Source organism: Mastomys coucha, unplaced genomic scaffold (genome assembly GCF_008632895.1).
Source record: "Mastomys coucha isolate ucsf_1 unplaced genomic scaffold, UCSF_Mcou_1 pScaffold12, whole genome shotgun sequence".
Lineage (NCBI taxonomy): Eukaryota > Metazoa > Chordata > Mammalia > Rodentia > Muridae > Mastomys > Mastomys coucha.
In genome coordinates, this window is record NW_022196894.1 from 69,259,369 (window position 1) to 69,272,278 (window position 12,910).

The 12,910-nt window shown below is 41.0% G+C and overlaps 1 protein-coding gene across 6 annotated transcripts in view; it reads left to right on the top strand.

Annotated features, from left to right (window-relative positions):
• The first annotated feature begins 329 nt into the window (after positions 1-329).
• The window catches only part of Robo1 (roundabout guidance receptor 1), a 1,018,630-nt gene continuing 1,006,049 nt past the window's right edge, over positions 330-12,910 (top strand). For 3 of the 6 annotated variants that reach the window (XM_031364237.1, XM_031364238.1, XM_031364240.1), the window contains exon 1: positions 332-718. The gene's annotated coding sequence lies outside the window, so the exon portion shown is untranslated. Of the gene's footprint in view, positions 719-12,910 lie in introns of all 6 variants that reach the window. The other 3 variants (XM_031364236.1, XM_031364243.1, XM_031364239.1) reach the window with 2 other exon arrangements.

Here is a 12,910-nt window from a genome sequence, read left to right on the forward strand (position 1 = left end):
GCATTTTCATGAATAAAACTGGATGTTATTTTACTTCTGTGAAGTGCAGAAGTGTTTGGCCAATTAGCATGGCCTGGATCCATATGAGTCCTGCATTAGCAAAAGCAAGACGGAGATTTTCTTGCCAAAATATCTGTGTGATTTTTTTTCTTCTGAAAAATATTCTTTGAAAATCCTTTGTATTATCAAAGCCACCCCCACAGACAATTAAAAGCAGATATGAAATGATAGATCACATGACCGGAGTTTAAATGTGAAGGCTCCCCCCCCCCTTGGTTAAACATCGCAGCAGGCATTACAATACCAAAGGTAACGAATCAATTAAATCCATTTTCCCCTTGGCGTCTCCAAAGCTGCGTGCCGAGTGTTGCTGTATAGTTTAGAGATGGAGCTAGGACCCAGGGGCCTCCGCAGCCACCAATAGAAGCGCACACTTGGACCTATTTGTATGCAATGCCGTGTGCTCTGCGCATTAATAGTAATACAGATAACGGGTATGAAAGAATTCTCGACTGAAGAAGGATTGAATATTTTTCCAGGCTGCTGAGACCGAGAGGAAACCTAACTCTACTCTCCCTGTTCCTCACTCATACTGAAAAAGTCTCAGACAGGCTTTCGCTGGGTTTAAACTCGGGAGGCTGCTCTCTGCAGAGCAAAGTTGGAGGGCTGCGCCTGCATCGCGGAGCTGCTGGATTTCTGAAAAGAATCTTATGGAAGGGTAAGTCTTGCAAATGACTGCAAAGGGAGATGCTCAGGCTTTTGGAATCGTGAAAGAGGTCCCATGGTTTTCCGGTGATGGTCGATGGAGTGGAGTCTGGGTGCGGAAGAGACTGCAGTTTGCCCAGAAATTCTGAGGGATGCACCCGGGATTTGGGAAGGGTACAACCGAAAGCCTTCAGGCTGAATGGAAAATTGCAGCCTTAAGCTCTGGCGGGATTCAACAAGTTTCCCCCCACAGAGATGTGATGTTTATTTTGTTGCCCTGCAAGTTGGTCCAGGTGTCTCTTATGAGCGAGCTGTACTTTGCTTAACAAAGAAGTTTCTGGATTTGTGTGTGTGTGTGTGTTGTGTGGCTGGGTTAATCCTTATTTGAGGAGGATCTATGCAGCCTTTGGGTTTCTTGGGGACACAAGGGAACTGCCTCAGGAGAACTTCCGATTTTCAGGATCCTGCTGGGTTTGGACTGGGCAAGTTTGCTGCGTGATCCGAGGGTCTCTGAGCGCAAGGGTTTGTATTATAGGGAAAGATGCAGAAAGCGTGCTCCGAGGAGCTCCCAAACTTTGAAAGCATTCTCTGAAAATGTATGGGGGTGGGCACTTTGGAATTAAGCGTTCCTAGGTGAATGGTATTGAACTCTTAGAGATACTAGGCAATAGCGTTTATGAGAACTGTCATTCCAACCTGCACCAAGTACCTGCTTGGAAGCCAGCGGTACTGGCGTTGTGGAGGAGATGAGGGATTAAAACAAAACCGTGGGGGTTGGGGGGGATTCGCATAATGTGAGAGAAGCAAAGGAGGGAAGAAGGAGAGCTGATGGATGAATGAACCCTATCTTTCACACACAAAAAACCTCACTCTCGGGACTTGCCAGGAAGCGCTCCAGTTGGTGGCGTTTAGCCGCAAAACCTATTACAGGGATGTCCGGGAGCCTCTTCGCTAGCGAGGAAGCGCTGTGTTCCCTTAGGGGCCTTTCAGCTCCTTCTCTCGGTCCTCTCTTGCCTCCTGTCTCTGATCCTCCCCACCTGAGATAGGAGCTTGAAGCGAGTGCGCCAGTGGGCTAGGCAGTCCCGCATCTCTGCGGACACAATAGGGAGAGGCTTGTTAACAGCCAATGCGGGTTGCGGGCAGGCTCTCGAGAACGTCCGCTGCCGCAGACCAGATTGCTGATCTGCTTTGCCCCGGGGCGTTGGAGAGGCTGTCTTGGTTCAACAGCCTCTCGCTATAAAATTCACTGAGAGCTCGTACCTGGGCATAAAGGTCTCTGATTACCATTGTAGCAGGGCACCGCTGCAGGCTGAAGAGTGCTTGGCGAGAAAGAATGCCTTCACCTCTTACTCATTCTGGGGCTCCGGAGAAATCTGTGCTGCTATGTGAAGATTCCTCGATTGCACCAAAGCAGCTTAGGAGACCTGCCCTTCAAAAGGGGGACTATCCAAGAGGAGAGAAAGAAAACACTTAAGATCTTAGGAAGAGAAAGGAAACAAGCCAAGCCATTGGTCTGGCTTTCCTGGGCTCTTTCAGATGGATGGGTTTAGATGGGGGGCCATGGTGGGAGGCTCTGAAACCTTGTCCCTGCCCTCTCTAGAAACTAAAGATGCAGGCTTCCAGATGCGGGAGCTCACTAGAGACTCCTGTAGTTGAAGGAAGGAGAAGGCAAGAGGCTTCATTTTGCAGTGTCATTTAACCCTGACCTCAGCACCTCCCACCCTTTCAGGCCCTCACCAGGGAGTGCCCGACCTTGTAAATTCCCCTGTGTAGCTTTCTGTGTGTCTAGTGAAGGAAAAAAAAAAAAAAAAAAAAAAAAAAAAAAAAACTTCATGAAGCTGTGAGGTTTACAAAGGACTGTGAAAATTGGTGTGTGTGTGTGTGTGTGTGTGTGTGTGTGTGTGTGTGTGTGTAAGCAGTGCCAGAGAGTATTTGGTCATTGATTTTCAGCCCCTCTTCCCTGAACACTAGAAACTGGAGAGCCTGAAATATTCTATAGAGCAGTTTTTATAAGGGACACTTTGAAGAAACACATTGCTTTGAATATATTGAGGATTAATTACTCTCTCGCTGCATTTACCCTCCATTCTGTGCGCTCTTTGTTTTGGCTTTTTGAAAATTAGGATATACTATTTGAGGCTGTGTTTGGAGAAACCCCTGGTCTATCTGGAGAACAACTAGCACACAGATAATTTCAACTCAGGACCTCCCAGAACATTTTTGTGGGTTAGTGGGTTTGCCATCCAAGACCTGTTTGCTTTCTATCTTGAGGTTCAAAAGCAAATGAAGGATCTTGCTTTAACCCTAGAGGGAGGGAGGAAAGAGAGAGAGAGAGAGAGAGAGAGAGAGAGAGAGAGAACACAGGTGCATCCATCCAAACAATATTAAGTTGATGATAGCTTCTTCAATAGAAATCTATTGTGTACCCAAAGATGAATATAACACTAAACATGAAGGGTGTATGTGCATGAAGGCATGAATTTCATGTCACTACCATGGGTTTTGGATTTCTGTCCGCTTAGCATCTCTCTGCACATCTTCCTGCTCCATGAATCAATTTACCCTTGTACAATCTGCAAAACGGAAGCACAGGACCACAGCTGCAGATCCCTGGTGGAGGCTTACTATAGCAAACAGCTTTTAATCACAGGTTTGCTGCATTTTTCCCACTTCCTCCCTTTGGCTTCCATTCCCTTCCCCTGTCCTTGAACCCATATTACCATCTCCTGGGCTATATCCACAGAAGGTTAGATACTTCCAGTGATGTAGCACTGTGCTAATCATGGGCAGAGGGCAGCCATACAACAGCTGCCTGGGGAGCCACATAGCTTTAAAGCTGACTTTTCCTTACCCCCAAACTGCACAGAATACAGAATAAATATCCTAATGTCTCCCCAAAGACAAACATTTTCTCCTCCATAATTATCTAATTTCCAGCATAAACAAATCCCTTCATATATGCAATAGTGTTGATGAGGGACCTATCTATACTTGATATATTAGGGTTATTTTTATTTAAGCCACATTTAATATGTTACTTTCCTTAGGAAGCTAGCCCACTCAGGGCATTGCATAGACAGGGGGGGAAAAAACAAAAAAGCAAGGCCACAAAAGCCAGGCCTTGGCAGCATGATAAATGAGCAGGTGCCCTGCACCATTTGAAATGTAATTTGAGATGAAGTCCCACCAATTCAACTGGCAAAAAGGAGGCTTCTTCAGCATAGAAAACTCAACTGAGTTCTCTCACTTTCTTTCCTAAAATATGTAAGTTTAGAACAAAGCATGATACTATATAGTAGGGGAAATTATAACCTTGTTATATAATCACTCATCCTACAAACTCATTGTTAAACTGAGCTTTGTTATTGTTAATCCCTTTGCACATGTATCTTACTCTATTGATGCTTTATGAATCAGATAACTCTCTTAATTCTATAAGGAACTGGGGTGCTAGAAAGGTAGCTGATGTATCTACCTTCAGGCCAACCAGTAGTTTGCCTTTGGAATTTCTGAATTCTGTTCCTGCAGGTTGTATACATGAAGATAGGGTGCTGTTTAATAAACATGAACATTAATGAGTTCTGCAGTCCAAAGGATTCCTGGAAATAATTCCATGTATGTATTAAAAAATGACAATAAATATTAGTGTTTGTTTAGTTTTTATTTTATGTGCAAGAAATTTTATTTAGTTTATTTACATTCCAAATGTTGTCCTCCTTCCCAGTGCCCCTCCTGCAGTCCCCTACCTTATCCTCTTCTTCTTTACATCTAAGAGGGTGCTCATCCACTCCCACCTAATCCCTCTAGCATCCCCCTTTTCTGGGGCATCAAACCTCCACAGGACCAAGTGCATCCCCTCCTACTGAAGCCAGACAAGGTTGTCCTCTTAAGTTGTTTAGTTGGGGGCTTAATCCCTGGGAGCTCTAAGGGGTCTGGTTAGTTGATATTGTTGTTCTTGCTATGGACTTGCAATCCCCTCGAGTTCCTTTAGTCCTTTCCCTAACCCATGGGGGTCCCCTGGCTCAGTCTAATGGTTGGCTGTAAATATCTGCATCTGTCTCAGTCAGGTGCTGATAGAGCCTCTCAGAGAATAACCATGCCCGACTCCTGTCTGCAAGCACATCGTGGCATCAGCAATAGTGTCAAGGTTTGGTGCCTGCACATGGAATGGGTCCCAGGTTGGGGTGGTCTCCATTTTCTTGTCCCTGTATTTCGTTTAGACAGGAACAATTCTGGGTCAAAAATTTTGAGATAGGTAGGTGGCTGAATCCCTTAACTAGGAGCCATGTCTATCTAGTGGGGGTGGTCTCTTCAGCTTTCCCACCCTGTCCCCTACCCAACACTGCTGCATATTTCTATTCATTCTCCAGGCCCTCTGGACTTCTCTCCTCCCATTCTATACCTGATTCTACTCCCATTTTTCCATCCCCCAACACTCTCCCACCTAGGCCCCTTCCTCCCTCTGCCTCCCATGATTATTTTGTTCCCCCTTCTAACTGGGATTGAAGCATCCACACTTGGGCCTTCCTCTTCTTAGGCTTCATATTATCTGTGAGTTGTATCATGAGTATTCTGAACTTTTTGATTAATAGCCACTTGTCAGTGAGTACATACTATGTATGTCCTTTTGGGTCTGGGCTACCTCATTCAGGATGATATTTTCTATTTCTACCCATTTGCCTACAAAATTTGCAATGTCCCCAATTGTAATAGTATTCTACTTTTCTGTATTCAGTTTTTGATTGAGGGGTATCTAGGTTGTTTCCAGTTTCTGCTTATTAAAAATAAGGCTGTTATGAACATAATGGAGCATGTGCCCTTGTGATATAGTGGAGTGTCTTTTGGGTATAGGCTTAGGAGTGGTATAGATGGGTCTTCAGGTAGAACTATATGCAATTTTCTGGGGAACAGCCAGACTGATTCCAGAGTGGTTGTACCAGTTTGCAATCTTACCAGCAATGGAGGAGAGTTCCTCCTTCTCCACATCCTTGCCAGCATGTGCTGCCACTTGAGTTTTTATCTTAGCCATTCTGATGGGTGTAAGGTGGAATCTCATGGTCATTTTGATTTGCATTTTCTTGATGACTAAAGATTTTGAACAGTTCCTTAGGTACTTCTAGGCTATTCATGATTCCTCAGTTTAGAATTCTCTGTTTTGCTCTGTAGCTCATTTTTAAATTGGGTTATTTGGTTTTCTGGAGTCTAACTTCTTGAGTTCTTTGCAGACTCTGGATTTTAGCCTTCTATCAGATGTAGGGTTAGTGAAGATATTTTTCCAATCTGAGCTTGCTGTTTTCTCTTATTATTGACACTCTCTTTGCCTTACAGAAGCTTTTCAGTGTCATGAAGTCCCATTTGTCAATTGTTGATCTTATAGCCTGAGCCACTGGTGATTTATTTTGGAAAATTTCCCCCATGCCATTGAGTTCAAGGCTATTTCCCACTTTCTCTTCCATTAGATTCAGTGTATCTGGTTTTATATGGAGGTCCTTGATCGACTTGGACTTGAGCTTTGTACAAGTGATAAATATGGATCAATTTGCATTCTCCTACATGAAGACACCAGTTGTACCAGTACCATTTGTTGAAGATGCTTTCTTTTTATCCACTGTATGATTTTGGCTTCTTTGTCAAAGATCAAATGTCCATAGGTGTGGGTTTGTTTCTGGGTCTTCAATTCTGTTCCATTGATTGACCTGATTTTTTTTTATCACTGTTGCTCTGTAGTAGAGCTTGAGGTCAGGGATGATGATTCCCAAGAAGTTCGTTTATTGAGAATTGAGTATAAGAGACTTCAGAGGAGAAGAATTTCAGTATGTGTTTTAGAGACTGTTTTGTGGTATTGTGATGAAGATTGTGGCTGCTTTTTTGCCCTTGTCTGAAGAGCCTATCTGATTACCATCAGGTAGAGATTTATGTTAAATACCATCAGGTAAGAGATTTATGTTAATTGGATTGACAAAGGAAGTTTCAGAAACAACAAGCAGAGACTTTGTTCTCTGGTTAAGTCTCATGAAAAGCATTTTAAATAAGCATAGCAAACTTAGAAAGAAATAATATAAAACATATGGTATTAAAGTGGCACCAGGAAGTGAAATGGAGCTGAATCCTGTGTTCTAGAAGATAGTAGATTAAGAGAGTAGGACTTTGGGGCAAGATCCTACCCATCTAAATTTAGGTCCAGGCATGGTGGTACACACCTTTAATTCCAAGAGACAGCCATGCAGATCTCTGAGTTCTAGGTCAATCTACAGAGCAGATCCAGGATAGTCAAGCTTAGGCAGTGAAGGACTTGGAAAACAGAAAGCTGGTGACAAGGAGGTCATTTTCCAGGTCCTGCAATCAGCAGAACTCAGCAGCTTCAGCAATGTGGCTCTGGCTTCAGAGTGAATAATAGAAGGGACTACTGGGACAATTGATGCTAGTTAGCTGGAGCTAAGAAATTAGTGGTGATTAAGAAGAGACCAACATCACTGAGATGAAAACTTCTGAGTAATGGTTTCTGAGAGTACAAAGAAGTTGTTTTCCAGAAATAGCCAAGGTTGTACTTCATGCTGCAGCTGTACTTGGCAAAGTATAACAAACACTCAGGTGGTACTGGTTTTAGAGTCATGAAGGGGTCATGAAGAACAGCTGAGGGTTGGTACTATGAGAGGACATGGAAGGCCATTGGTGGAGGTGCAACTACAGTTGCAGTTGACAGCCCAGGACTGTAGGAGTCAGAGTTGGTACCCTGAAGTAAGCCTATAAGAGGCTACTGGTAAAGCCTAGTTGCAATGGGATGATCACCAAGAACAGAAGGAGCAGTGGAGTGGATTAACCTGAGCTTAGAGTTACAGAGAGCAGAGCTGTAGATATGACACAAGCCCTTTGGAGGAACCCTAGAAGATCATGTGTGGATCCCACATTGCAACAAGAAGCTGTAACATTGAAGTTACCTCGGAGATCCCAAGATGTTCAAGATTACAGAGCCATGGACTATTTGATGAGGAAAACTGCTAACAGGAAATGAAACCTGCCCAAGGGGCAGAAGTTTGTTGCAGTCAACAAAGATGAAAAAGGAGTTGGAGATCTGAAGAGTACTTTGTCATCAGACATGGAGATGCAGAGTTAGGAGTTTGCCCAGCTGGTTTCCTATCTTGCTTTAGGGATTACAGTTAAGTGATTAGATGAATCTCAAAAGAGACTTTGAACTTTGGACTTTTAACATTGTTGAAACTTCTATAGACAGTGGGGACTTTAGAAACTGAACTAAATATATTTTACATTATGCTATGTTTAGGTATGGCTCTCATAGACTCATATTTGAACAAGCATATGAGGGCCAGAAAGTGGAATGTGATAGTTTGTATATGCTTGGCCCAGGGCATAGCACTATTAGGAGGTATAGCTTTTTTTTTGGAGCAGGTGTGTCACTGTGGGTGTTGGCTTAAGACCCTCATCCCAGCTGCGTGGAAGTCAGTATTCTGTTAGCCACCTTCAAATGAAGATGTAGAATTCTCAGCTCCTCTTGTACCATGCGTGCCTAGATGCTGCCATCCTCCTGCCTGCCTGATAATTGACTGAACCTCTGCACCTATAAGCCAGCCCCAATAAAATGTTGTCCTTATAAGACTTGCCTTGATCGTGGTATCTACTTACCGCAGTAAAACCCTAACTTATATACATGGTTGTAGTTACACCAAGATATTGTATGTTATTTGTGACTATAGTGAAGGGTGTTATTTCTTTAATTTCTTTCTCACCAATTTAACCTTTGTATAGTGGAAGGCTAGTTAGAATCCTCTAACACTAGCTTACAACTGATTCTTTCTACCCTTCCCACATACTGCTTTTAAATGAATCAACTGTTTCAACTAACTGTACCTTCTTATTTTCCCTCTTATGTCAATAGAGACTTTGCCAAGTCTTTATATCTTACTTCTAATTTTCTGAAATTCAAGATACCCTAAATATCCTTTAATTTACAAAACATTGTTTATATTTGTACCAGACCAATCTTTTTGTTTGTTTGTTTTTTTGAGACAAGGTTTCTCTGTATATCCCTGGCTATCCTGGAACTCACTCTGCAGACCAGGCTAGCCTCAAACTCAGAAATCCACCTGCCTCTGCCTCCCAAGTGCTGGGATTAAAGGCATGTGCCACCACCACCCGGCCCAGACCAATCTTTTTAAAAGAGTATCATTGCCAAGTTACTCTAGCATATCATTTATGCTGTGTCATGATTCTGAAAATTGAGCCCTACCAGAATATGAATATGCCAGAAATTGTCTACATCACTGAATCCAGTGATTCAGAACATATCTTACTTCACTTATCAAGTTGGCACATTTGTATGACTAGCTTATATTCTTTATGTTTTTCTTTTATCATGACATTTCTCTGATTGTACTAACTCACACATTTTGAATTCTGAATTTCTAAATCAATTATTACTTGCATAGATTACTGATCAGCTCTAATTTTTCATTTCCTCATCAAAGTTCTGTACTTAGAGTTTATTTTTTGCTTGTTGCTGGTAGGAACCCAGTTGCTATAAAGCATTTGTTGGGTTTCAATAACAAAATGAAAACTTTGTTTTTTAATCTGTGCTTTGCTCCTTATTGCCACACCTGTATTCTAAACTATCTACTAGAAACTGAAAAGTTCCTCAAATATTCAAAGGAACTGAGTTAAAGCAAACCACCTAAACTTTAAAGTCTTAAAACAACATCCAGTATTCTTTTTGACAAATTATCCTTTCTACTGGAATTTCTAGTCTTTAAATAATTCATCATATTCCTATACAAATCCACTTTTGCCTTGTCCCTTGGTGTTACTCATTATCCTTTTGGATGATTCATGATGGTTCTTTTCCCACAGGCTTACCCCATTCCCTTCTATCTTCAATGGTCGAGATTATGTAACCTCCATCCTACCATTGGAACCTGAAGTCATGTTCCTGAGTTTATAAAAGCTACTGTTCCAAACAAATGATGAAGTGTAAACTCCTTCAGCTGTCATGATCTAAACTTCAAATTGTTCTCTTCATCTGTGTCCTTAATCTGTTTGTATCTATCTAGATATTTGGGACATTTCTTTTTTTTCCTCTCCTTTTGATTATGTAGGGGCATTTTCTTCAAATGGTTCTCATTTTCTTGCTTACATTGTGATCACAACAAAATTATTGCTTATTCTGGAAAGATCTTTATGTGATAAAAGTGGATTTAAGTATTTCTCCTTTTGTATTTGTTCCAAAAATGATTCTGAAACAGTATAACACTTATTTTATAAGTTTCCATCATGACACTATGATAACTGTTATTTATGAATATCTTCTCAAAGTTCAAATGTTAACATCCACAGCTGTGATTGAGGGCAGGTTTTTATATTTGTAGTCTCAATGATTGGCATACTGATGCGGGATGATTGTTACAAGTTCATCATACAAAGTTATACAGATTAACACTAAGTCAATCCAAGCTAAAGAGTCCATCCATAGGTCAAAATTAATAGAAAGAGATGATAGATAGATAGATAGATAGATAGATAGATAGATAGATAGATAAATAGATAGACAGATATATAGAATATAGATAGATACATGGGCAGATACATAGACAGACAAGCAAATAAAAGATATCCTGAACTAATCAGTGGTGTAACAAAAGTGAAAATTCAGAGAGGTGAGTAATTCAAGAGGCCAGAGTCCCCATAGATACACATAATACAATAACGTAAGTGTTAGCAAGCTCATGTGTGTACCTCTTCACTTATGTGAGGATAGTATTATCTAATAAAGCCTGTTTTAGATTGTCTACTACTGCCTATATCTCAGATTGCAGATGGTAGGAATGGAATGATTATTCTTCAAATGTCAACCTGTGTATGGTAATGTGCGGTAAGCTATCAAAGCTTAAATAAAACATCAGACCATGGGCAACCAAACCACGTGCTCTAGTCATTAGATTAGAATATATGAGACAGGTCCTTGGACTCCACACTTCAATGGGCATTCCTGATGTAACCAGGAACACAGTGTTTGTCACAACAGTTGTTCCTCAGCTCTGCCAGACCAATATGGAGTTCAGGATGGAGCTATAGCACAGGCTCCTATATCTTACAGAGAATTGGTACCTTATCTTTCTGGAGTATTGTGCTTTAAAAACTGAACAATATAACTGGGCGGTGGTGGCTCAAGCCTTTAATCCAAGCACTTGGGAGGCAGAGGCAGGCAGATTTCTGAGTTCGAGGCCAGCCTGGTCTACAGAGTGAGTTCCAGGACAGCCAGGGCTATACAGAGAAACCCTGTCTTGAAAAACCAAAACCAAAAAAAAAAAAAAAAAAATTAAACAATATAAAAAGAAACAAAAACTGGTGTGATTACTATGATCCAGGTCAGCAACTTCACTTCTGCCATGGCTCGAATCTTGCACCTGAAAGGCATGACTCTAAATGGCAGAGATTCTGTGATTCCTGATGAAAAGCATTTATTTGAGTGCACGCATCACCCTTCAGTGAACTTGGAGTTTTAAGTTGATGGAACTTTTATAATGATGACTCCTTGATTACAAGGGGAGAGGAGAAACATGTCAGTACTTATTACCCTCATTAAATATTAAAATAGTAAACATAAAACCAAGTGTCCCATCCACTCTTCTAGATTGCTTATTCTATCAGGAATCTCGGGATATAATTTTTTCTCAAGAGATTTGCATTTTCAAATATTTGCATTGTTATTATTTTTAATTATGTGTAAGTATATATGTCTGTGTTTAGGTGTGTACACATCAAGCAGGTACAGGTCAGAGACATGGGATTCTCTGAACTGGAACTAGAAATAACTATGAGATTGCAGAACACAAGTTAAGTCCTCTTACCTGCAAAACCATCTAAGTAATCCCCTACAAGATTTTATGTTATGATATCTCTGTGTCCTAAGAAAAACTTTAAACAGCATTGAGTGCTGCATGACTAAAATACTTAATTAAGCTTTAATTTTTATATGAATATTTTTCTCATACTTAAGATGTCTTAGGTAGACCTACTTCATACATTTTCATTACTCTATAGTATTGAACATAACACATGCACTATAATTTGTATTTCCCGTTCTTGTTCTTAGACATTTGAATTTCTCAATATGAAAATTGATGTAACAATGTTACTACACATCTCATTATGCAGGCGCTTAGTAATTTCTTAGATATGTCTAGAATTGAAATGACTTAGCTATGTGAAATGTACTTTTGGTCCCCAGCTTTTTCTTTCTTAACATTGAAAGTAGATTCATCTCTCACACAATCATCTTAACCACAGTTTTCCCTCCTTCCATTGCTCTCATCTCCCCTCTACCTCCTGTCTCTCCCACCTCCACTCCTACTTCATTGACCTCAGGTTTTTATTGCTGTGACAAAAAGCTTTTAAAAAGTCTGGAATTAGAAAAAATTATTTTGGCTCAAGGTTTCATAACTGGGTCTACTGTTCCAGGCTGTATGATAAGCATCATGGTGATGCATGCATCACATAGAATACTACTTACTTTATAATAGCCAGGGAAGAAACACATCAACAGGCAAATAGGGATCTAGGAAAATAGAACCTACAAAGTCATGGCCATAATGCCTTGCTTCTTTCAGTGGGGCCTTCTCTCCTTCAGGCTGCATAAACTCCCACAGTCCTTTCAACTCCGAAGGCTTCAGTGGGATACTACATAGTATCAGCCTCTTCAGGAACCAACTATTTCTCCTCAGCTCAACCTCGAAATTTTTCTGTTTTGAAGAAAGATTTAAAACATGGCTTTGGTGACATTCCAAACCCAAAGCTTAGATTGCATCTGTCCTTCTATACTTTTAGATGTTTATTTATTTTCATTCTTGAGAATTCATATACAAGTATTGTATTTATATAATTTCCACCCCTCCCCATCCTCTCTGGTCTCCAATTCATTTCAAATCAAATTAATTCTTTAAATGTATATACATGTATACACACACACAGAGCATTTATATCTTGATATACCTTAAACTACGCAATAGGTGGAGCACTTCCCGCAGTTAATCCACCACCTACCGATAATCCCGAAATTATCACTAAATCTCTGTCCTAGCTTGGCTGCTCTGGATCCAGAGGGCTTCCTAACGGGGAGGGGGCGGGGGGCTGCATTCACCAGACTCCTCTACTATTCTCAGACATGGCATCTTTCTTCTCCTCCTACTTCTCCCTG